Here is a 25,987-nt window from a genome sequence, read left to right as displayed (position 1 = left end):
ATGTTGGACCTGAGCGTGACGCAGATGGTATGGAATAAGGGGTGGAGATTGTACGGTGTCTGGCTGGGATGGAGTCAACCTTCTGCATAGCAACCCGTAAGGCGTATGCCCTTGTGGCTCAAACACCAATATTTTGGCCATTGCTGAACAGTGCTTGTACAGAGGCAAGTCTTTCTCTCCAGTCCTGCAAAGACCAGTAGGCTGGGGGAAGGGAAGAGGCTGGGAGGGGACACAGCCAGGACAGCTGACCCAAACTGCCCAAGGGGATATTCCATACCATATGATGTTTTGCTTAGCAATAAAAGCTCAGGGAATGGAGGAGGAAGGGGGCATGTTCACGGTTAAAGTGTTTGTCTTCACAAGCAACAGTTAGGTATGCTGAGGCCCTGCTCCCTAGGAAGCGGCTGGGCATCTGCCTGACGATGGGAAGTGGTGGATTAATTCCTTTTTTACTTGCGCGTACACAAGAGCTTTTGCTCTCTTTATTAAACGGTCATTACTTCAATCCACGAGTCTTTTCACTTCCCTTTGATTTTCTCCCCACGGGAGAGGAGAGTGGGCAAGAGGTAGGATGCTTGTGCAGTTGCAGAAAGTGTAAGAATCAACTGAGTCACTTGGCATTTTGCAATTAACCCACTCCCTCAACTGTCTTCAGTTGAAACATATACTCCCGAAGCTCCTGTTTGCGGTGGTATGCTGGCGTGGAGCCTGAAGTCACCACATCCCACACCCCCTGACACTGTGGTTCTCATTTGGACAGTGTGAATTTGCCGCCCGAACAGGGTGAGTAGTCATGGGCCATTTAACAAAGCCGGCAAAGGCAGTGTAGACATAGCCTATATGCTGAAAAAATTAAACACCTTTGTAAGGGTACGTGGAAGGGCAGTGCCTGCTCCTTTAGGGCTACCTGGTCAAGGACCTTTTTCAGTGCGACAAGGGATGATAAGAAAGGGAGGAAGCGATGAACAAGAACTTACAGGGACACAAATCTGACCGACAAATGATAAGGGAGACAGTCAGGAGAACCAAACCTCGTCAGTCAATGACCCAATGAAGGGGAAACAGGGAGGAACAGAGGGAGGGTAGACCGAAAAGGACTGGTCGCATGTAAACCAGGGCCAGTCAGTGCACTTGTCTGGCTGAGCCCTGCGCCTCATCTCCGCAGTCTGTCCCATCAGCTTACAGCTTCTTATTAAATCTTTTCTCAGCTACTGGTGGGACCCGTGTGTCTGTGAGTGAAAATTGGTACCAGCTGCTGGAGTCAGACTGGGGGTGTGGACACCCTGCAGCCTGTGGTGTCAGCTATTGGAGCGAGTAAGGACATAGAAGGAGAATAACCAAAACTGTCTTACTATTAGAGTGGTATGTAGGGCAGCCAAATCTCTGTATTGCTCCCACATTTTGTGTGGGTAGCTGTTTGGCTTCAGAAAGGATACCGGGAGCCCTTGGGGTGACTCCTGACTCCCCTGGCTCAAACAAGAAAGGAAGTGCACAGAAGGTGGAAACAGGGACAGGCAAACCAGAAGGGATAGAGACCAAGTGGGGATGGAGTTAGGAAAGCCAACGCTCAGCTGCAGTTGGAACTAGCAAGGTATTGGAAGGGCAAGAAGAAGAGTTTCTAGATGTACATTGACAGAAAAAGAAAGGCTAAGGAAAATGTAAGTCCACTGGTCAATGGGCAGCAGACCTCATGACCCAGGCCATTGAAAAGGCTGGGGTATGCAATGCCTTTTTTGCCTTACATTTCACTGATAAGGCCTGCCTTCAGGGTCCCCAGTTCCTTAAGCCTACTAGCAAAGCATGTGGGAGTGAAGCGGCATGAGCAGGATCAGAAGACACAGTTAGAGCACTTAGGTCAATTGTACATATAAAAGTTCATGAGACTGGATGGGAAGCACCCAAGGGTGGTGTTGAAGGAACTGGTTGATGCCACTGCAAGTTCACTCTCTTTTGTCTTTGAAAGGTCAGGGTGACCTCAGGCAGTCGTGATGCCTGGGAAAAGGCAAATGTCACACCCCTCTTCCAGAAAGGAAAGAAGGAGGAGCTGAGGAACTACAGTCTCACCTCAGTGCCTGGGAAGGTGATGGAATAAATCCTTCTGGTAGCCATTTTGAGGTACGTGAAAGGCAAGAAGGTGGTTGGGAACAGCCAGCATGAATATGACAAGGGAAAGTCAGGCCTGATCAATCTGACTGACTTCTATGGTGGGATAACCGTCTGGATAGACATGGGAGGGCAGTGGATGTTGTATACCCTGATTTGAGCAAGGTCTTCAGTACAGTGTCCTACAGACTCCCTAGATCTAAATTTGGAAGATATGCTCCGGGCAAGCGGATAGTAATGGCAATGGTCAGGATTGCCAGGCTCAAATGGTGTGTGGTAAGAAGTCCTGCCAGCAGCTCGTTACTAGTGGTAATTCCCAGGGATCAGTACTGTGGCTACTACAGTTTAATTTCTGTATTAACAACCAGAATGATGGAATAGAGCGCACTCTCAGCATGTTTGCTGATGCTTCCAAACTGGAGGGAGTGGTGATGCACTGGAGGGAAGAGCCTGTCTTCAGGGGGACATTGACAGGCCAGAAAAATGGTCTGACTGGAACCTCCTGAAGTTCAACAAAAGCAAATGAAAACTTGTACATCTGGGAAGAAAAGAACAATCTCGTGCCACAGGGCAGGCCAGGGGGTGACTGGGTAGAAAGCAGCTTTGCAGAAGAAGCAACTTTGGGGGGTTAGGTAGACAAGAAGTCAAAGGTGTGCCAGCAGTGTGCCCTTGCTGCAAGGAAGTCCAAACGCATCTCGGGCTGCGCTGGCAAGAGCACAGGCAGCCGGTGGAGGGGAGCGATCCTTCCCCTCTCTTTGGCACTTCTGAGATCACATCTGGAAGAATGTGTCCAATGTTGGGCTGCCCAATACTGGAAAGAGATTGCCTAGCGCAGGAACACAGGGACACCAGGGTGATGAGCGGTCTGACACACCTCGAGAACAAGGAGGGGCTGGAAGACTGGGTTTCTTCATCCGTGTCCCTTCCGAGGGGAAGGAGATCATATCGCTGTCTGCAACTACTTAGTGTGGGGGTGGATTCGCTTAGAGAAACTGGGGGCAAATATTTCTCAGAGGAGCACGGTGATAAGATGCGAGGTGGTGGGCGCAAGTTGGAACATGGGAAATCTGGATTAGATACTAGGGAATACATCTTCACCTTTCGGGTGTTGAGACTTGGAACAGAATGCCCAGAGAGTTTGCCTAAATATCCTTGAAATGGTTGAAAGCTTTGCTGGACGAGACCTTATCCAGTCGGCCTGCTTTGAGCAGGGGGAAGGACCGGAGACTGCAGGGATTTCTTCCAACCTACAGTATTCTGTGTGTCTACAAAACTATGCTGAACATACTGGGTTTTCAAACCCGCGATCAGGCTGGAGCTGAGCTGCCAGGAGCTTTAGAGAGGAAATGTTGAAGCCACCCTCCTAGGAAGAGGCATCTGTGTGACTCAAAAGTTCCTGTGGGATTTACACGCCGACATCTGAACTACTTGGACTAGAATTGAACATGTTAGTTCTGTAAACAGTTGTGGAAATTTTTCCACAGATTTGAAAATGAAGCTTAAGATGCAAATTTGGGATGTTTTTGACTACACAGAGGCCAGAAAGAGCTCCTTATCTGTGAAATGCCAACAAAAATGAAACATCAGAAGTCCTAACAGATCAGAATGGATGGAACACATACTAGGTTTCACAAATTTTAATATTTGAAGGAGGTCTAGGAAATGTTAGGGAGAAAACTCTTTCCTGGAGGACAGTGATTAAAACAAGGACAAGGCTCAGAATGTGGTTACTCCACCCCGCGTATTTATAAGGAAAGAGGTCAAAAGGACACTGTATTGCAAGAGACCGAAAAACCACTGATTATCTCATGTAGTGTAACACATTTAGAAGTGAATCACATAGATCTAAATCAGGGGAGCTATTCGAGGATTTGATGCTTCTTCCATCATTTTTAGATGTCTTACGGTACCCCATCTGGTCTCTGGCTTCCTATAGAGAGGCATGTGTGTCTCTTGCACGACTTGAGGCACAGCTGACAGCCTCATGCAATTGTCCTGGATAATCTAAGGTATTAAATGATTACTTGACGGCTATGTTTAGACAGCTGAACGACTCTCCTGTCATTCAGACCTTCTGTATAGCTGAAGAGAGCTAGCATGTGTTACATTTTGGGTGGGCGTAGCCTGAGAATGATATTGTCCACACTTGACTTGAGTCAACCCTCTGGAGGGATCTGTTTCTTTCCATTAAGTATAAGGGGAACCTTACTAATGAACTTAGATTTAAAGGTAAGCTTAAAAATGAATGTGAACTTCACCTCTACCAGCTTTAGCAGTGTGCCTTATCTTGCCTAGGTTTATACGCTTAAATGTATTTATGTGTCTAGCTACTTTTCCAGATTCACATTATGGTCAACGGTGAAACAACTGATTTGCCTTTACACAGACTACTACAGACGTGTTAAATGTCCTCAAGTATCCTACCCAGGCTTTGCCTGTGGATCCAGAACAGAACAGGTCTGTTGCAAGTTCTTTGTCATACTTCACGCCAGTGAAGCATGGACATTTCTGATAGCACTAGATATCTACTTATATTTAGGCACTAAATCCCAATTTTAATGTGGGGCGCAGCGGTTTATAAGTGCTTCATTTTTAGGTGCTGTGGTTCTTTACACAGACATTCACCACCCTCAGTCTTAGCCTGGACTGCTGTTCCATGTTGAGCTAGATGAAAAGCATATGACATTCTTGGACACCAGATGTGCTGTGTCTGCCTTTTGGATTACCGAGGACAGAATAAAGGGCTACTCTTGTACCTACGCATTGTCTGCATAATGGCCTAGGTGCAGAGAGTGGAGGGCAAACTCCTGGCTACAGGTGTGATTTCTGGAGATGATACCTTGACCCCTTTGGCCATGCATTTGCAATCCACAGATTTTAGAAAGATTCCATCCTTTCCAGCTAGACAGTTCAGATCCATGCAACAGCATTAAGCATCTGACAGCATCTGAGGCATTTAAAACAATACTTGCTGTAAGAGCACAGATGTGATTTGGTTGCCTAAGAAAAGGTATCTACAGGCATCATATAGGAGACTTGTGTGTCCTCCACCTGATGCTCCAGAAAGACACAGGAATCCATTTGGTTCTGCTTCATATGTGCCAATCCTGTGGAACATACAAGGTATCAATATAAGATGTGAACAGACTCCTGGATGTTGGCAACAAACCCTGAAGAGATCCAGGCTTAGATGTCCCCATGTCAGCTAAGCATCTGAATTCCATCAGGATACAAATACCTCAATGTAGGAGCTTGCTGCCACTTCAGATGCTCAAAGGTATCCTGCATGGCCTTCAAGTTGCCACTTCAAAATGACATGCAGGTCGTGTTGGTCCTTGAACAAACCTACAGACTTGTTCTAAGGGCTTGGGTATCAAGGAGTATCTTTAATGGCATCACGTGCGTATGTTCAGGCAACTACATCAAGCGCCTTGAGCTGAGTTCCACTCCCCTGCCCATCTTACTTACCCCTGACTGTGTTAAATACTTTCCTCAAGACTTCTAAAGATGGTGACCCCAGCTTCCAAAAAGGGCGTTACGAACAAGATAGACGTTCTTTCTGTCAGCACAATCCTTTCCCACTGAACGATCAGGCTGCACTCGCATGCTCCCTTCAGCACTCTTGGCCACTAAGAACAACTGCCCCTGAGACAGACAGAAGACTTGACAAGTTTTTCTAATACACTTGGAAGTAATGATATGTTGGGATCACAGAATCATAGAATCATTTAGGTTGAAAAAGACCCTTAAGTCATCCAGTCCAACTGTTAACTTAGCACTGCCAAGCCCACCACTAAACCATGTCCCTAAGCACCACATCTACATGTCTTTTAAATACCTCCAGGGATGGTGACTCCACCACTTCCCTGGGCAGCCTGTTCCAGTGCTTGACAACCCTTTTTCCTAATGTCCAATCTAAACCTCCCCTGGCGCAGCTTGAGGCCGTTTCCTCTCCTCCTATCGCTTGTTACTAGGGAAAAGAGACCGACCCCCACCTCGCTACAACCTCCTTTCAGGCAGTTGTAGAGCACGATAAGATCTCCCCTGAGCCTCCTTTTCTCCAGACTAAACACCCCAGTTCCTTAAGCCGCTCCTCATAAGTCTTGTTCTCTAGACCCTTCACCAGCTTCGTTGCCCTTCTTTGGACACGCTCCAGCACCTCAATATCTTCCTTGTAGCGAGAGGCCCAAAATTCACTTTATGGAAAAGGACAAGAAACAAAATCAATAATGCATGACAGAATTAATCCTCTTGGAATATGGGAATGCTTCTGAACTGTTCGTTCCTCTTTTCCTCTTCTTTTTAATTACGTATATGATGACCGTACTAGAAACATCCCCACCACTGTCCTGGCTTTGGTTTACTCTCATACACTGGAATTCTGGAATTAGTCCTTGGAGACCTGCTCTAGTCCTCCACCATCCTGCCCAAGGCCGTAGTTGCTTGGATCACTGCAGATGTAACCATTTCTTTTAACAGAGGCACCGTGCAATTTTACTGGATTTGTGTTCTGACAGCTGCAAAGTACTGCATCAATGCCTAATAACCATTACTTAACGCTGAGTAAAACTCTCCACTATACAACACTTACCAAAGGTAAGATTTGGCTCCCCTGGTAAGGAGCACAGGGATGTCTGGATTACTTTTAAGTATAATGGCAACAACGACATCCGATGTCCCGATGGATGTAACCATTTCTTTTGTGATTTCATCCCTCTGATCAATCTTTCTTGCAGTGACACTAGCCTGATAAAACCACTTGTCTAGGTCACCACATCTAACATGAGATGTTTCCAGCAGAACCATTCAGCTCTTTATTAGTTTCATCTATAGTCACTGGGGATGAACACCTCCAAAACCGAAATTATTCCGTGTGAAGACTGTGTTACAAAAAGATGACTACAGTGAACTTTAAGACCTAGGAGAATTGTCCCCCTGGTTTGCTGAAGGCAAGACTGCTGCTTTGCCCCATTCCCCAGATCCAGCCGGGGGTGAGGCTAAGCCCGTATTCCCAGTACACGCACACTTACACAGCACCCATGCAGCCTTCCACACAGATCAACACAGGCACCGAGCAGTGCCTTAACCATCCAGGATCCATGCCCAGACCCTGGACCAGTCTCCATCTCTAACTGGGGCTCTTTCCAGATGCTGGTCTCCTCCTGCCCATGGGCTAGTCCAACTTGAAGCTCACCAGCAGATCACACACCCACAGTGTCATACACAGGACACCAATACAGAAAAGAGTTAGGAACAGAGTTTAATAAGGTGAGTCACATTTTGGTGATCAGGCACAAGTCTTGGCCAGAGATGCTTACTGACCAGCAGCTTTTTCGCACCTGACCCGCCCCATCCTCTCCTGTTTGCCAGGCCTGCTCCACCTCTCTTCCTCTGCCCCTGTCTCCACCCAAAAGAAACCCCACCTTCCCCTAGTCACTTTTCCCTCTTTGTCCCAGTTTTGCTATACCTATACCCAAATTTGGTATTTCTTGGTATGACTGTTACATAGGTCACCTCAGACTTACATGGTATCACTTGGTGTGCTTACCTATGTGCTGTCATCCTACTCCATGCCCTGAAAGGTCCTCAAACTCCCTTTTTCATCTGTGAAGTTTGGCCATTTCTCACATCACTCCTCCTTAACCACCTGTGAACCCCAGCCACTCCTCACAGAGCTCTCTAGCTTTTGGTATCCACCATGTCCAGCAGTGTCTCATGTCTCGCCTAGCAGTCTTCCACCTTCAGTTAGCTGAGCCTCAAGCCAGGGAGGGCCCAGTCAGTGGTCTGTATACCAAAACAGATCCGTGTCCAAAGGTGGAGCAATCACTTTCCAGAGGTGCTGTCTGTAAAAGGGATCTAGATAACAGGCTTGGGCTTTGGGTGAAGGCGGGGTCTGGCTCCTTTCACCACAATAGTCTTCCAGAAGTATTTAGTCTCTCTGTTTTCTAACACCTGCACTCAGCCCCCTCCTATAACCTTGGGAATGAAACACATACCCTCAGCATCCTAGTATGTACAAAATCATTACTCTGAAAAGCTGCATTCCACCATTCATTCTTTTAGGCACTTTGAATAGAAAAGCAGCACCCGGAAAAAAAGAAATATTTTATCTGACACATGCAGGAACATCACACAGGGCCAGTGTCAGCACAAACACCCATTAGGACGCTAGCCACCACCACCAGTATATGTGCGTGGCTGTACTCCTGAATGCTAGGGATCACTCCCTGAGGCAGAGGCATTTACCTTTGTAGGAGCTATTAACTTCTGCATCAAATTTAATCATCGGGCACCCAAGGATTAAATCCCTCTATAAATATGGAAGGAGGTAGGCATTTCTAGATCACTTCTGATTTCATCCTGATGCAGCAAAGAGCGATCAGCTGAGTTGTCTTCCGGAAGTTCCTGTTTCTGTGATTAGAAGTGGGGTTCTGGTGACTGATTTCACTGCAAAAATCTGTTTTTACTTCTCCCTATATATGTTACATGAAGGTCTGAGAAATTTTTTTAAGTTCTCTTTGAGGGAGATTCATCCTGATGTGCTTAACACCTTTCTGAGGATGAGAGGAGGCAAATTGCAGGTATGCTTATCCTTCTCTACCAACTACAGATGGATTCTGCGTGTTGAGCTGAGACCAAGCTTCTAGCTTGTAAGCAGCTAAAAGTTAGGTCAAAGAAGTCTTCTTCTAGAGAATATTCAAGGATAATTTCTGTAACTTCACATATTTTACCTGTGATCTGAACTTGTGGTTAGTTTCCTACAGACAAGCTCAGTGCAGATTACTCCTTAGGAGAGCAAGGAGGCCTTCATTCTGAGGCACAAACACCTCTGAAGTAACATGCTGGGAATTTCAGAAAACAGTAAAACTGGTGCTTGTTGATAACAGCCTTTCACTCAAAAGAAAACAAAGAAGCCAAATTCATCCCATTGAATTCTCCTCCCACTTCAGGCAAGTCCTTTAAGTCTTATATTCGTCCTCAAGTCAGAGGAAGAACATAGGAAGGAAAAAATAATTCAGCCCTCCTGGAAATAGCATGAAAATCTCCTTTTTCAACTAGCTATACTGCAATCTCATAGAAGTTCCCTCCTGTGGGCTAGAAAAAGCAGCATGACAATGACCATAAGTCGTTATCTAGTCTATCCACCTGCTCCTTTTTGTGTTTCATGACAAGTCAGATCATTCTCCATTTTAATTTTGGACTATGGTTAGTTGCTGTCACTCATCCTGAAGCAAAATATTTTACCTTGTTCGTATCTGCTTAACGTCTTAAAATTAATGTTTTATTTTAAAAATATATATTGACTTATTTCTAAAGGAAAAGTTGTTGTTTGGAAATGAAAAATATACAAACCTGGTAAACATCAACATTTTTCCTGAATTTTAATCCATTAATTTAGTTGCCCAAAATGTTTTTCTAAAATTGACTGAAATCTGGCAAATATTCCCCATGCTCTAAAATTAAATTTTTCATTTATTGAAAGAAAAAAGTCTGTGTGTGCAGGACACTTATTTGTGTTCTTAATACTTTAGTTAGCTCACTATCAACTAAATTTTCTTCTGGCTTTTTCTCCATTTATACAAATGCTTATTTGCCTGCCTCTCTACCTATCAAATATTTTTTCCATCAGCTTGATATTTGTCCTACTTAATATTTGTCTGTTTAATTCTTGGACAAGTACCGTCACCAATCCCTGCCTTTGATCTTCTCTCATCTTATGGTGCTTGCATCTATGTATTGGTGTGTGTGTCTTCTGCTCATATGCCTGTCTCTAGCAATGCGGCCAGGTTGTGTTGGTATATCTACAGTCTAGTGAAACAGTCTGAAAACCCATCTTCAAAATGTTATAAAATGTTATTTGTTTTTTGAATAATTTTATATATGTCATGATTTTTGGTATATAAATGTATTTTTCATCCTAACTGAGTGTGCAGGTAATTTTACAAGAACAGCACCAGAGGGAATTGGAGATGTCACTGGATTTGCAATGCAGTGTTGTTTCTGAAGATGGTGAGAGGGACGATTTTATCATGGACAGCTTTGCCCTTCATGACTCCTAAAAGAAACAGCCAAAGACACACAGTCCGCAAGACGCTTGACCACAAAGATAACGTTTGGCTTTCTTTGACAGCATCAGCCCCTATTGGAAAATGATGTTTATTCAGTTCATTTGGAGTATATTAATCTAACATCATCAGGCCTGAATACGAAACAAGAAATCCCCTGTTGCATCATATGCTCATTAAAAACTTGAGGCCTAGCAAAACTCTTTCTCAAAGATTATTTCTCCAATTAGCCACCCGATGACTGTACAGAGAATTAGCAGCAAGAAAAAACTTGTTACAGTTTGCTCAGTCTATCAAGCCCTTGGGTAAAAATTATGCAGTGTGAATGGCAGTCACAGGACTGAAGTTTCCTGGAGTTTTAATGGGGCCTGCTGAGGCTATTAGAGATGGACCTGTTGCAGTAAGTCTAAGTGGCCCTCCTGGGGGGGTGATCAGAGCAGAAAATCAGAGCGTGGTCCCAGGAGAATAAAGAAGGGAATAAGTGCTTTCACCAAGCAGCCCTTTTGATGTGTCCTGTCAAAGAAAGGGGTTGGGTGCTGACCCCCAGCAGGACCTTTTCAGGCCTCGCCTGCTTGAGGCTTCTTTCTGGTCAGTGTTGGGCGTGCAGAGGAGACACCCAGACTCCTGGGAGGCTGCAGTGGCCGCACGGCAAAGGTGCCTGAGCGAAGGTATATGAGTCTGGCCTACACATCACTGCTATCCCAGCCCTGGGGCTGCCCTCCTCCCCTGTGCGCCCCAGGCTCAAGCACTGCTGCTCAGTCCTGAAACACAGCCCTCACCACCTCGCTTTTCCTGATACCTCTCTGGCCAAGCCCCCAGGCCCCCGGCAGTCCAGCCGCGTAGAGGTGGTACCTTCTCCACACAGAGTCCCTCCTGCCCCAGACCAGATCCCCACCCCACCAGACCCCACTGCTTCAGCGGTGCCTCGTAGGCTGCCCCTGCAACCCCTGAACTTCCACTCTTTGCAGGTCCTTCCCCTAGCTTTCCAGAAATGGATGGGTGCTCTTCAGCCATGAAGAGCATCTTCTCTCTGGTGGTGACAGCTTGCAGTCCCAGCTGTCCCAGCCCTGCTCTCCAGCTCTGTTCAGTGGGTGCCCAAGTTGCCACTCTCAGTGTCATACCCTCTTCCCCATCCCAAAGCCTTGAGCAATTCCCTGAAATACTGCCCCCTCCGACCTCCCCCACCTCTGCAATACTCATCAAGCTCACACATTGCCCTTCATTGAACTGCCATCACTCTTCTACAAGTGTCCCCAGTGGGACGTTCAATAGAAATTATTCTGTCAAAGGGTCATTGTAAAGGTTTTATGTGTCTGAGATCAAGGTATGAGTTCCTTTCTACTGGAGAGAGTTGTTTTAACAGTAAAATGCACACATACTCATCATGTAGGTGCTCAAAAACTACAGTTCCTCTGTCACTGTCTAAAAGTAGAGATAAATGTCTATCCACAGTGTCTTTGGGCCTATTTTCACAAATCTTAGGGATGCACACATCAAATCACAACCTCCGAGACAGAAGCAAGTGAAATCCAGTCTATTTCACCAAAAAATAAAGAGATGGTTTGAAATGCATAAACAGAAAGGAGGAGGGAATATTTCAAGTTAGACTGAATTATTAACTCATCTTTTGCAGATGCTAATGATGTCTTAACTAAGATAACTCAGAATGTGCAGACAGTTCAGTGAAGACATCTCAACCCAGTTTGAAATCTCTGGTGTTCATGGGTATGTGTCAAGTGCCAGCCTATACAGCTATTCTTGGGTTATAGCTATTATTATTGGATTAAGTCCTCATAAAGAGCAATGCATCATTATTGTTTTCAATTGTTGAAAAAGTAGCCAAAGACACACACAAAAAAATAAATAAATCCAGAGTTCACAAAATATGATCAGTGTTAATCCTGGAATTGTATCCTGGGAATCCACAGAAGAGAGCTGTGGTTATCTGCAGGGATTTATCTACTCATGATCCACCAGAAAATGGCAGGCATCTGATACCTGAATATCCTCCAGGAACACCCCTCCCTTGACTCCCTGACAGCCAGCTTGCCCTGAGGACTCTACGCCTGCCTCGTGAGCAGACATGTAAGGCCTATCAGATAGGACACTGTTTTCCTGAACCCTCTGACTCTTTGCAACGCCCTTAGGACCACATTCTTTGCAAAACAGGACAAACTGGTCTCTAACTGATATCCCCATCCTGGTTGTCAAGGCTTGGCTTGCTCCTAAATCCTCACCAGCTCACCTGGCACATATCATTCTGCATTTTCTAAAACATTTCAGTGACATCAGTTACCTTTCTTTTTTATATATATTTTTTAATTTCCTTATTTAGGAAGTTTCACAATGTTTACATTTCAGCAGGAAACAGCTATTTTCCCCCTCCCAATTAAAAAAATGTTCTTCAGTTGTAGATTTCAAATTTGCATCAGATATATTCAAATTACAGCTTTCTATTTCATTGCGTCTATAATTTTTTTCTTAATTAAATAGGAGTATCAATTCAGATTGTATAAGAGTTAAGTTCTATAACAAACATTTTGGTTAAAGAATCTCTGATTTTTCTGCCTATTTATACCCTGATTCATTATCTTGTTTTATCTCTGTTGTCAGAGGAAAGCATTTCAGAAAAGAGAGAAAGAAATATGTCATGTTTATAGGATATTAGGTTCTCTCCTGTCCAAAACCCAAATTGTATCCTCCCAGGTTAAAGCTTCATTAGAGAAATACTAATCCTTTGACATCTATAATTATTCCCAAAACACATATGCACAAAGGGAGAGATAAGAAGAAGGAATGGGACCCTACAGTAATGTACAGCATATATTGGAGTACATGAAAGAAATTTTAGCAAATAAAGTGAGAACACTGTTAGAGAAGATGATTTCAGATATCTACTTCAGGATTAAATGAATCACACCCAAGAAGTGACAATGTCTTTGTGTTGGCTACCTATAAAGGTAGTCTTCATACCTAAGCATATCTACACGGTAGAATGCCACAGTTAGCTGTGCCCTTCCACCACAGCTGTTTGCCGACATTTGTATAAGGTTGCCTCTTTAGATCAAGCTGCAGTGGCTCCTATGCCTGATACGTGAGATCAGCTTTGCCCTTTATCTTCTGTGGATTGAATAACAGCAGTCCTGAAGATCCCTGCACACTTATTGGATTTGATCATAGTAGGAGCAGCTAACATGTGATGGACCAAGATCTTGGCACAGTTATTTCAAAAAACTGCAAAATTCAGAGTAACAGGGTCTGTATACAGAAACTGCTACTGCAGGTGATGCCAGGTTCTGAATTTCAACATCCACCATCTACCTTTGCAATGCGAATAAGAAGCTATATCTGCACCAGCTTGCTTGGGAATGAAATTTCTCTCTCTGTTGCAGCCCACAAACATAAAACAAGTTAAAGTTACAGAGTATCTGAGCAGACTTCGCATCTTCACATGCCTACATGTGAAGGATGTATATATCCTTCTGCATGTAGAATGCCCCTTTCCTACCACACCATCCTAGCACAAACCTGGCAAACCAAGAGGAACTCCCAATATTAAGTGGAAATTATAGAGACATTAATTATTAAAGAACCTTTAAACGTCTCAGGACTGAAGATGGGTTAAGGTAAGCCTCAATGTTAAGGCAGGTTGGCTTTGTGCTGAGGGATTCAGACACACCTGAAACAAAGCCATCTAAATAAATAAAGAAATCCAACAGTGAGTTTCAGAAAATGATGGGAACCAACATGCAACCTTTGAAAAAAACTGCATTGTAGTCAGTATTCAAAAAAAGCTAATAGACAGTGCAAGAAACTGTGGGATAAATAAAACCTTGGGTTGCAGTAAGGACATGGCTTCTCTTTTCCAGAGGGAGCTAGCTGTAAAGAACATTGACAAAGTGCATCCTGCATGTCTACCAAAAAATGTGGTATTTAATCTAGACAGTTGTGTAGTGTATTTCTGTCGTGGTTTAACCCCAGCCAGCAACTAAGCACCACACAGCCGCTCACTCACCCCCTCACTCTGGTAGGGTCAGGGAGAGAATCTGGAGGGCACAAGCAGGAAAACTCGCGGGTTGAGATAAAAACAGTTTAATAATGGAAATTAAAAAAAATTAGAACAGTAATAATAACAATGTTAACAACAACAATAATAGAATGTACAAAGAAGGCGATGCACAATGCAGCTGCTCACCACTCACCGACCGTGTGTCGCGAACTGGGGGTAGAAACCCTCCCCATCCCCACCCCTGGTTTTTATATTGAGCATTACGTGACATGGTATAGACTACCCCATTGGCCAGCTGGGTCAACCGCCCTGGCTATGCTCCCCTCCACCAGCTTTCCTTGCACTTGGCAGAGCATGGGAGGCTGAAAAGTCCCCACTTCAAGCACCACCCAGCAGCAACCAAAGCCATCAACGTTCCTCTCATACCAAACCCAAAACACAGCACATCCCCCAGCTACTTGGAAGAAAGTTAACTCTGTCCCAGACAGAACCAGGACAGTATCCACCCCTTATTCTATACCATCTACATCATGCCCAGGTCTCACATTTCCATTCCAATTCATCATCATCACTTTTCCTGCCTTTTGATATATACACACACAGAGATATCCTTCCCTTAGTCCATGGGCCATCCCTCTAAAATGTCCATTGAGTTCATTTAGTCCCTGACTTTGGGCTCCATCTGTCATAACAGCCTTTCAGGGCAGGAGAGATGGTGTGTGGTGTTGGACTGTTGCATGCTGAGGGCAGTTCTTGTTCCATTATTGCTGCACTCATCTGGTTCCATCATCATTGCACTCTGCTCGCTTTCATCAGAGTTCATTCTTCATTAATCTGGGTGATTCTTTCTGCAATACCATTGATAGGACATATAGCAACCGTAGAAGTGATGACATACAGTATTATATAGTGATTAACATAATACAATTCATTGGCTATTTTCACCCAAAAGTAAATCCCCTTGAGGTACACACCAGACTTCCCCATCCTTTCACATCACCCACCAAGTGCACCCAGGTCCTTGAGCAAAAGCAATCCCACAGATGGGTTTTCACTTACCCGAGGCAGGAGTAACCCAGACCATCTTCCCCAGCATATTTCTGATATGCACGGCAGGGACTTTATCCCCCTCCACAGTACGTAAGGGTTTGGATTGGGCAGGGCCAGCTCGAGTGACAGATCCCCTATTGTTGACTAACCAGGTGGCTTTTGCTAAATGTGTGTCCCAATGCTTGAACGTCCCACCACCCATTGCTCTCAGGGTAGTCTTTAACAGCCCGTTGTATCGTTCGATTTTCCGGGAGACTGGTGCATGGTAGGGGATGTGATAGACCCACTCAATGCCGTGCTCTTTGGCCCAGGTGTCTATGAGGGTGTTTCGGAAATGAGTCCCGTTGTCTGACTCAATTCTTTCTGGGGTGACATGTCGCCACAGGACTTGCTTTTCAAGGCCCAGGATGGTGTTCCAGGCGGTGGCATGGGGCACAGGATATGTTTCCAACCATCCGGTGGTTACTTCCACCATGGTGAGCACATAGCGCTTGCCTTGGCGGGTTTGTGGGAGCGTGATATAATCAATCTGCCAGGCCTCCCCATATTTATATTTCAGCCATCGTCCTCCATACCAAAGAGGCTTTACTCACTTGGCTTGTTTGATTGCAGCGCATGTTTCACATCCATGGATAACCTGTGCAATAGCGTCCATGGTCAAGTCCACCCCTCGATCACAAGCCCATCTGTATGTTGCATCTCTCCCTTGATGGCCTGAGGTGTCGTGGGCTCACCAAGCTATAAATAATTCACCCTTATGTTGCCAGTCCAGATCCATCTGAGCCACTTCTGAGCCAGTTTTGATGTTCTTCCGTGGCCCAACTCTTGGGTACCTGAGCATCTACGTGACGTACTTTTACAACCAGGTTCTCTACCCGGGCAGCAATATCTTGCCACAATGCGGCAGCCCAGATGGGGTTACCTCTGCGCTGCCAGTTGTTCTGCTTCCACTGCTGCAACCACCCCCACAGGGCATTTGCCACCATCCATGAGTCAGTACAGAGATAAAGTACTGGCCATTTTTCTCGTTCAGCAATGTCCAAGGCCAGCTGGATGGCTTTCACCTCTGCAAACTGACTCGACTCACCTTCTCCTTCAGCAGTTTCTGCAACTTGACGTATAGGACTCCATACAGCAGCTTTCCACCTCCGATGTTTTCCCACAAGGCGACAGGACCCATCAGTGAACAGGGCATATTGCTTCTCGTTTTCTGGTAGTTTGTTATACAGTGGGGCCTCTTCAGCACGCGTCACCTCCTCCTCTGGGGATATTCCAAAATCTCTGCCTTCTGGCCAGTTCGTGATCACCTCCAAGATTCCTGGGCGACTGGGGTTTCCTATTCGGGCCCGTTGTGTGATCAGCGCGACCCACTTACTCCACGTAGCATCAGTTGCATGATGTGTAGAGGGGACGCTCCCTTTGAACATCCAGCCCAGCACCGGCAGTCGGGGTGCCAGGAGGAGCTGTGCTTCAGTGCCAACCACTTCCGAAGCAGCTTGAACCCCTTCATATGCTGCCAATATCTCCTTCTCAGTTGGAGTGTAGCGGGCCTGGGATCCTCTGTATCCCCGACTCCAGAACCCTAAGGGTCGACCTCGAGGCTCCCCTGGTGCTTTCTGCCAGAGGCTCCAGGTAGGGCCATTCTCCCCGGCTGCGGTGTAGAGCACATTCTTCACATCTTGTCCTGCCTGGACTGGCCCAAGGGCTACTGCCTGAACTATCTCCTGTTTAATTTGTTCAAAGGCTTGTTGTTGCTCAGGGCCCCATCTGAAGTCGTTCTTCTTCCTGGTCACGTGATAGAGAGGGCTTATGATCTGACTGTGATTTGGAATATGCATTCTCCAAAAACCCACAACGCCTAAGAAAGCTTGCGTTTCCTTTTTGTTAGTTGGTGGAGACATGGCTGTTATTTTATTGATCACATCCATTGGAATCTGACAACATCCATCTTGCCATTTTGTTCCTAAAAATTGGATCTCCTGTGCAGGTCCCTTGACCTTACTTTGTTTTACGGCAAAGCCGGCCTTCTGAAGGATTTGGACTATTCTCTCCCCTTTCTCAAAAACTTCTTCTGCTGTGTTGCCCCACACGATGATGTCATCAATGTACTGCAGATGTTCTGGAGCCTCACCCTGTTCCAATGTGGTGTGGATCAGTCCATGGCAAATGGTAGGGCTGTGTTTCCACCCCTGGGGCAGTCGGTTCCAGGTGTACTGGACGCCCCTCCAAGTGAAAGCAAACTGTGGCCTGCACTCCACCACCAAAGGGATTGAGAAGAACGCATTAGCGATATCAGTTGTGGCGTACCACTTGGCTGCCTTTGACTCCAGTTCATACTGAAGTTCCAGCATGTCCGGCACGGCAGCACTCAGTGGCGGCGTGACTTCGTTCAGGCCACGGTAGTCTACTGTTAGTCTCCACTCTCCATTGGACTTTCGCGCTGGCCATATGGGACTGTTAAAGGGTGAGCGAGTCTTGCTGATCACTCCTTGGCTCTCCAGTCGATGAATCAGCTCATGGATGGGAAGCAGGGAGTCTCGGTTGGTGCGGTGTTGCCACTGGTGCACCGCTGTGGTAGTGATTGGTACCTGTTGTTCTTTGACCTTCAACAACTCCACAGCAGAAGGGTCCTCCGAGAGACCGGGCAAGGTGGACAGCTGTTTAATTTCCTCCGTCTCCAGGGCAGCTATACCAAAAGCCCACCGATACCCTTGAAATACCCTCTCCTGAGGTAGTCTATGCCAAGGGTGCATGGAGCCTCTGGGCCAGTCACAATGGGGTGCTTCTGCCACTCATTCCCAGTTAGGCTCACTTCAGCCTCCAGTACAGTTAACTCTTGGGATCCCCCTGTCACTCCAGAAATACAGATGGGTTCTGCCCCTTTATAGCCTGATGGCATCAGGGTACACTGTGCACCAGTGTCTACGAGAGCCTTATGCTCCTGTGGCTCTGATGTGCCAGGCCATCGAATCCACACAGTCAGTAAACCTGGTTGTCCCTTTCCTCCACCTGGCTGGAGGCAGGGCCCCTCTAGTCCTGGTCATCGTATTCGCTACCCACTTCTTGTAAGTACGAATCAGAAGTCCTTTTATTAAGGTCAGAAGTGGAATCAGCCCTTCTACTCTGTCTGGGGAACTGCTCACTGGAGACTGGAGCAGCAGTTTTCCTGGAAGAACCCCCTTTTGTGGTTGTTTTTCCTTGCAACTCACATACCCGTGCCTCTAGGGTTGAGGTAGATTTTCCATCCCACTTCCTCATGTCCTCTCCATGGTCACGCAAGTAAAACCACAGGGTGCCCCAGGGGTGTGTACCTTCTATATCCTCTCTCTTGAGCAGAAGAACGCTGGCTCCTAATGACTGAGAGGAGAACCTATCTTCTTTGAGTTGCTGGACCTCCTGGGACAGTTTCTGCACAGCAAGGGAGACAAGGGAGGAAGAGACACTTTCTTCGTATTCCCTGAGTCTGCTAACCATGTCATCCACCATTGGTGCTTCTTCCTCTTTCCAGCACAGTACTGCCAATGAACTGGCATATGACGCTGGTGCGCGCCGTACCAACTTCTGCCACATGGGTCGCGTGCACTGGACTTCATCTGGATCTTTGGGTGTTTGGTCATTGTCCAGGTCACTATAAACCACCTCCAGCACGCCTAATTCCCTCAGGCACTGGATACCTCTCTCCATGGTGGTCCATTTGCCTGGGTGATATAAAACAACTTCCTTGAAGGGATACCTTTCCTTCACGCCTGACAGGAGCTGCCTCCAGAGGCTGAGGACCTGTGTCGCTTTTCCAATTGTTTTGTCAATGCCCCCTTCCCTAGAAAGGGATCCCAGCTGCTTGGCTTCCCTACCCTCTAATTCCAGGCTACTGGCCCCATTATCCCAGCATCGGAGCAGCCAGGTGACAATGTGCTCGCCTGGATGACGGCTGAAATCTTTTTGTGTATCTCGCAGCTCACTCAGGGATAGGGATCGGGTGGTTTCCATCTTATTTACGAGTTCTTCCTCTTCCTCCTCCCCTCCTCGTGATGGCCCTGCTTTTCCATCATCCCTTTCTAAACGACCTGACTTCCACTTCCAAGATTTCTTCTTATGTATAGGGGCGACTGATATCAGCAAAGATTGGTCCTCTGGTTCAGCCGCAGTGCTCGTCCCGGGGCTTGGAATAGCTGCAGTCTCTGTCCTGGGAGTTGGAGTGGCTGCAGGGCCTGTCATTTTGTCATCAGAGCCGGAGACCTTCTCTTCCCCTTGAGGGTTCTGAGTGGTGTTAAACAGGGCTCGGTAGGCGTGGGCCAGGCCCCAGCACGTTGCAGTGATTTGTGTCTCCCTAGAATGGCCAGGGTGACAGCATACTTCTTCCAAATATTCTACTAATTTTTCAGGATTCTGCACTTGTTCAGGGATGAAGCTCCAAAACACTGGGGGTGCCCACCCACTGTCCTAGGCACTTGCCCATGCTATCCCACTCACCCTGCCACTCATAATTACCCAGCCTCGGGGCAGATCTCTTGGTGGTATTCTTAAATAGTTGTTTAACCTTAAACAAGGCCTGAAACACATTCAGGAGACTTAGCAATAGGAACAATAATCAAACATTGGTTTGAACATCCTTGGGATGTTCAAGAGCTATTGCAATCAGCCTGGAGGAGAAAGGGAAGGTGAAGGAAGGTGTCTCCCCTGTAGATTGGCTCTCCAAGGAGAAGAGGTAAAAAGTGTAGTTATTAATAGTTTCCGAGAGATAGCTCCCGAAACACAGGGATGACGGCAGTGCTGAGTACAATCTCGTGACCAATAGTTTATCATACCATATGCCAGTGTTACACAGTGTAGCAAAGCGATAACCTTAATCCATCTCCTAGAGGTGATAAACAGCACATAAATTCTAATAAACAGTATATACAGCCAGTAAGGTGCTACATAATACAACTCCAAGAACAGATTCAACAACTCTGAGAGCAAACAAACAAACATTGTGACCGGCGACTACTAAACTGATATAATGAATGCTTATAACAAATTTGTTTTAACCAGCTTGGGTCAGATCTGTCGTTATCTCAACCCTTCGTGCCCCACGTTGCACACCAGGATGGACTGTTGTGGTTTAACCTGGCAGGCAGCCAAACACCACACAGCCGCTCGCTCACTCTCCCCTTCCCCCCCCCACAGTGGGACGGGGGAGAGAATAGGAAAAAAAAGTAAAATTCGTGGATTGAGATAAGGACAGTTTAATAGAACAGAAAAGGAAGGGGGAAAAAAAATAATGATAGAATATACAAAATGAGTGACGCACAATGCAATTTCTCACCACCCGCTGACCAATAACAAAGCAGCCATGGCTACTTCCTGAACCATGCCTCCCATTTATACACTGAGCATGACGTCATATGGTATGGAATACCCCATTGGCCAGTGGGGTTAGCTGTCCTGGCTATGCTCCCTCCCAGCTTCTTGCGCACCTGGCAGAGCATGGGAAGCTCAAAAGTCCCTGACTAGGAGACTACTTAGCAACAACTGAAAACATCAGTGTGTTATCAACGTTCTTCTCATACTAAATCCAAAACACAGCACTAGGAAGAAATTTAACTCTATCCCAGCCGAAACCAGGAGAGAGAGAAAGGTCATCTCCTTTTCTGCCTGTGCCTACAACTTTACTTTGTCATATTCTTCATCACTTCTGAGCGTTTCCTCTTGGGTGCCATGGCATAGGACCGATATGTGGCTATATGCCATCCCTTGCACTACGCCATAACAATGTACAGGAGAGTGTGTCTTCATAATGTCATAGCATGCTGGATTGCTGGTATTCTGCTTTCTGTAGGACTCAGTGGTTGGCTATTTAGCTACCCCTTTTGTGGCTCAAAGTAGATGATTGAATATTTCTTTTGCGATATCGCTCCCATTCTTGATTTGGTCTGTTCAGACACATACTTATTCAAGCTTCTTGTGTTCATTGCTACTCCTGTAATTGTTTTGATCCCACTTATCTTGATAGCAGCCTCTTACATCCAGATAATCTATACAATCCTCCAAATGCCATCTGCCGAAGGAAGACATAAAGCTTTTTTCACCTGCATTGCTCACCTGGTGGTGGTGACAAGGTTCTACTGCACAACTGGCTTGATACATTTAAAGCCAAAGTCCAGACTCTTGGCAAACAGAAGGGAACTTGTGGCTCTTCCTTACACAGTAGCAACTCCTATGCTGACTCCAACCATCTACAGCTTATGAAACATAGTAAAGCATGATCTAAGGAGGACATTTGGGAGAAGGTAATTCTTCAGCAAAGTGCCTCTGCCTAGATAGTCTCACTGGTTTTCTGAAAATTGCTCCCAGTTGAAAGCTTAAAAATCAAAGAATTAATGCATTCCTCAAAGTCTGTAAAGGGTTTGGACATTTTAGCTTTTGTTGGAAAATACTGAGAAATGTACATAATCTGTATAATGAATAAATGAATATATTTAATGTAACTGTCCGAAATATTACAGAGACTACAGAAATAAGCCATAAAATCTGTACATTAACTATAAAATGTTTAAGCCTTTTTCCCTTCTTCTACACAATGGTTAGCTTTCAAGCATGTCTAAAATAAATCACAGTCTTAAGAACACCTGACTCCAGCATACATAAACCTAACTTGTAACAAAATTCCATCAACATCAGAAAAAAAAGTTGTGCATATTTTCAGGAAAAATAGGCCAACAGATTGCTGGCATATTGATATAGTTCATCCCATGGTAATCAGTTCCTCCCACTGGAAAGTAAAGAGTAAGGAAAGAGATTCAGTTGACTGGATATAGGAATGGGATTCAGTTCAAGATTACGACATCCAACTGTAGGTATCTATACATGTCAGCATCTACACGCCCATCAAAGTCAATGACAATCTAGTCAATACCATCAGCAGCATTTAAGGAGTGAACGACTGAGAGGAGCTTGCTTTGGCTGCTTGAACACAAATAACTAGCACTGCTGGAAATGTCCTACATCATCTTATTTTGGTTCCAGTGCAAGAAGGTTTGAGTTTCCCATAAGCCTGTGTTATATCTGCCAATCCAAATGTAACAGGGGACTGCAGGCAGACAAGGATGTTTCAAGTCACACCTATATTGCAGCTTAGTCAAGGGATGTGCACAGTGGTGTACCCAAAAGACCTCCAGCCATACCAGAAGAGTGTCAGGAAACTGAATCCAGGGTCCATGGCCCTGTATCCATTATTTTTCTGGAAAGATGAGCTTGATACATCTCCAGCTGTGTGGGGGTGGTTAGGGATCCCACCGCATCATGTCACAGAATCACAGAAAGGTTGAGGTTGGAAGGGACCTCTGGAGGTCATCTTGTCCAACCCTGCTCAAGCAGGGCCACTTAAAGCCAGTTGCCCAGGATCATGTCCAGATGGCTTTCAAATCTCTCCAAGGTGATCCCACAGGCTGTCAGAAGTGAGTATTGCTATTTGCAACCCTTTGCAAACCAGTACTAGGAAGAATTACTCAAGAACAGCTCAAAACCATATCTGAGAGGTACAACTCCAGACCCATTCGTGCATTATGGGAACACGGGTATGAAAGAAAACAGTATTTCAGGATGCAGCAGTGGAGTGATAAAACAAGAGGCACCTCCAGGAAGACTTGCCTTAAAAAGGACTCCTTGAGAAGGAGGATTTCCCTGGGCCATCAGGCTGTGCCATGGGAAGGCACTGCAGGAGGGTGAAGGACTGCTGGTCGGTGACACTTGGGCTGGAAATGTGAGTACATACCTGTTTTCTGTGTCCTGTCTCTGTGTTGCCTGGGCTCTTTCTATGAGCCTGGCCTCAACAGTGTGACGGAAAGGAGAGGAGGGAGTGCCAGGAAAAGCTCAAGACTGGGAAAAAAAAGAAAGCTTAGGAGAACAGAAATAATCTTTTGAGGTGGCTGCATAGGTAAGTAGGTGTCAGGATGTGCTGGGTGCCCAGAACATTGAACAGGGATATTTGGGGTGAAGTGAGTTTTAGGTATGGAACTGGCAGGGGCTTTTGGGGAGGGAATGGGTTGGAGAAGGGACAATTTAGATTAAAAGCATGGAAATTTGGGAAATTTCCCACATTTTAAACAGGACATACAGGTCCTTTCTCTTCACCAAATGCTTTTCCATGTTGTGTGTCCATTTTCTGTCAGTCTTGAAAAGCAAAAACTGCAAATATCTGCTATATGGTGACTCAAATCTAAGCTTGGGGCTGCCACTCCAGCAAGTGGAAGAAGTGGAGGAATGGGGAATGTGGGGAGTTTCCCATGGGGAAGAGGCAGGGCAAGCACTGCAGCTCCAAGGGAAAGGTATGGGCAAGGGCTGCAGAAGCAGGCAGGTTCTCCCAGATGCCACAAGTGAGCAGGGCATATGAACACAACTCTTGAGACAGAACAACCCTGAGATGAGTGGGGGGACCCCAGGAGATCTCTAGTCCCACCTCATCCTCAAAGCAGGGTCAGCTGTTGGGGTCAGACCACATTATTCTGGGCTTCATACAGCTGGGTCTTGAAAACTTCCAAGGACAGAGGCTGCACAACCCCCCTGCATGACCTGCCCCACTGCTTGACTGTCTTCAAGGTCAAAAAATATTCCCTTACATGCCATCTGCACCTTCTGCAGCAGTCCAGTTCTTGGACTCAGACATGGCTCACCACGAGAGGTCCCCTTCTCTGAGCATGGCCCTGTTACACACCTCAGTACCCCCATGGGGCAAGGTACAGACTCACCACACAGGTAGCAAGTGCCCCATGAGCTAGGCTAGCTAGTACCTCTGACAAGCCCTTTTTGGATGCTTGGCTGACCTTCTTGGGAGATCAGGGCAAAGCATTTGTGAGATGGTGTGTTGCTGTTGCTTATCCCAGTGCCCTAGCAGGTCCTGCACACCCAGATGGCTTAAGCAGGCAGGAGCAGGGGACAGAGCTGTGGCTTGTGACAGGCCTGACTTTGGCACCAGCACAAGGTCTGGCTGTTACCCTACTGACTGGATGCTAGCAGTCAAGTCCGTCAATAAAACCCAACAAGATGCCTGAAGCAGAGATGTGCTACACGGCAGGAACATCTTGATAGGGTCGGCAACCCTTGGGGACTGTCATCCCAGGACACAAGAATAGGAAAGGGATTAGCCAAAAGATCTGTGTACCACCAATGTGGCATAACACCAGCCCCCAGGAGGTCCACCCTACTTCCTTGCACCCATTGTAAATGGGCTGTGGGGAGTGAAGAGAGAGGGAGACAGGCAGTCATTGTCAGAAACCCACCACAAGGCCAAACAGGTTCTGTGCCTGGTAAGCACATGAGTGACAGCCTCAGCTTCTCCTCTAAAATGAGGAGCCAAACCACAGCACTGATAGGGTTTCCTCCTTTTGCGCCTGAGTCTTGCTCCCATGGAGCTCGGGTGAATACACTGATGCAGTTTGAGGTGGATATGAGGTGTGTGATGTGCTGAGTAGCCCGGGTCCCAGGCTTTATGTTCTCTTTTGGTTTTTTTTTTCCAAAAATTTAAGAAATATTTAAATCTCCCAACTGCCAGTAGTTTTGCAAACCAGACCCCCAAATTTGTGAGAAACTTGTGCAAAAATATACTCACCTTCATTCTTTTACATTCCCCACAGGACACTTGCCTGTTTTCCCAAAATTTTATGCATAGGCAGTTGTATCCAACAGGTGAATGGCAGCTCCTGCCAGGTTGGCTGAGAAATAGAAGATCCCAGATGGGGTTTTTCTCTGTTCAGCTTTCAGCAACACGGCAGGGGACTTCGTCTCCAATCCCCGGGAGGAGGTCAAAGCTCTTACAGCGGACGGGACAGCCACGCACCACAGTGCGTTCATTCATAGTCACCCAGTTTGGGGGGACAGCAGGGCTGTTAACGACACCTCGCATGGGGTGCGCGTGCTGCTGGGATGATGTACCACCACTGCTCGCCCAGCCCCGCGGGACCTGCCCGTTGCAGCATCTCCCAGAGCTGGGGTGCGGGCAGAGCCCCCCGTGCAATCATCCCCCACGGCTGGGGTGGGGAGGCTGGATGAGGATGTGTACATGGAAAGAGGCTTCCGTCGGAGCAGAGTGGCGCAGCGGAAGCGTGCTGGGCCCATAACCCAGAGGTCGATGGATCGAAACCATCCTCTGCTAATTTTCTAATTTATGGCCCGCCCCGCACGTTTTCCCGAGGCTCCGGAGCGGGGGGGCACGTTGGGCACGGCGGGGGCAGCGTCCTGCCGGAGCGGCCGGTTAGCTCAGTCGGTTAGAGCGTGGTGCTAATAACGCCAAGGTCGCGGGTTCGATCCCCGTACGGGCCACTCGTAACTTTTTTTCCGCTCCGGGCCTCCGTTTATGTCTCGCCCAGCTCCGCCCAGTGATGGCGCAGAGACCCGCAGGGCCCTCGCCGGCGCCGCGGAAGCCGCGGCGTGCGGAGAGGCTGGGCCAAAAAAAAACCCCATCGGCTCGGGAAAAAGAGGCATGGTTAGCAGAGGATGGTTTCGATCCATCGACCTCTGGGTTATGGGCCCAGCACGCTTCCGCTGCGCCACTCTGCTCCCGCCTGCTGGCCCCACGCTGCCTGCTTAGAGGCGCTCCCGTGCCCTCCCCGCCTGCTCCAGGAGGGGTTCCTACAGGGGTCCCGCCCGCACCCCTCCCCCATGCTTTCCCTATTCCTTCTTTTGCAGGTTTTCGTTCGTATTCGAGGACAAATTTCGCTGCATGCTACAGCCAACGGCGCCCATTTAAACAGTGAAGAATTGTCAAAAAACAGCTTTGCACAGT

The 25,987-nt window shown here is 46.8% G+C and overlaps 3 non-coding genes and 1 pseudogene across 3 annotated transcripts; 3 read left to right on the top strand and 1 right to left on the bottom strand.

The window, feature by feature from the left end:
* On the top strand, window positions 1-21,456 carry LOC142086508 (olfactory receptor 10A3-like; annotated as a pseudogene).
* Window positions 21,457-25,285: 3,829 nt separating this feature from the next.
* On the top strand, window positions 25,286-25,357 carry TRNAM-CAU (transfer RNA methionine (anticodon CAU)). The gene has a single exon. It is a non-coding gene; the product is annotated as a tRNA-Met (tRNA).
* Window positions 25,358-25,450: 93 nt separating this feature from the next.
* On the top strand, window positions 25,451-25,524 carry TRNAI-AAU (transfer RNA isoleucine (anticodon AAU)). The gene has a single exon. It is a non-coding gene; the product is annotated as a tRNA-Ile (tRNA).
* A 165-nt stretch (window positions 25,525-25,689) lies between these two features.
* On the bottom strand, window positions 25,690-25,761 carry TRNAM-CAU (transfer RNA methionine (anticodon CAU)). Its single transcript has one exon. It is a non-coding gene; the product is annotated as a tRNA-Met (tRNA).
* Between the last annotated feature and the right edge of the window lie 226 nt (window positions 25,762-25,987).

Source organism: Calonectris borealis, chromosome 11 (genome assembly GCF_964195595.1).
Source record: "Calonectris borealis chromosome 11, bCalBor7.hap1.2, whole genome shotgun sequence".
Lineage (NCBI taxonomy): Eukaryota > Metazoa > Chordata > Aves > Procellariiformes > Procellariidae > Calonectris > Calonectris borealis.
Note: the sequence above shows the minus strand (reverse complement) of the source record. Positions and strands in the feature narration are given on the sequence as shown.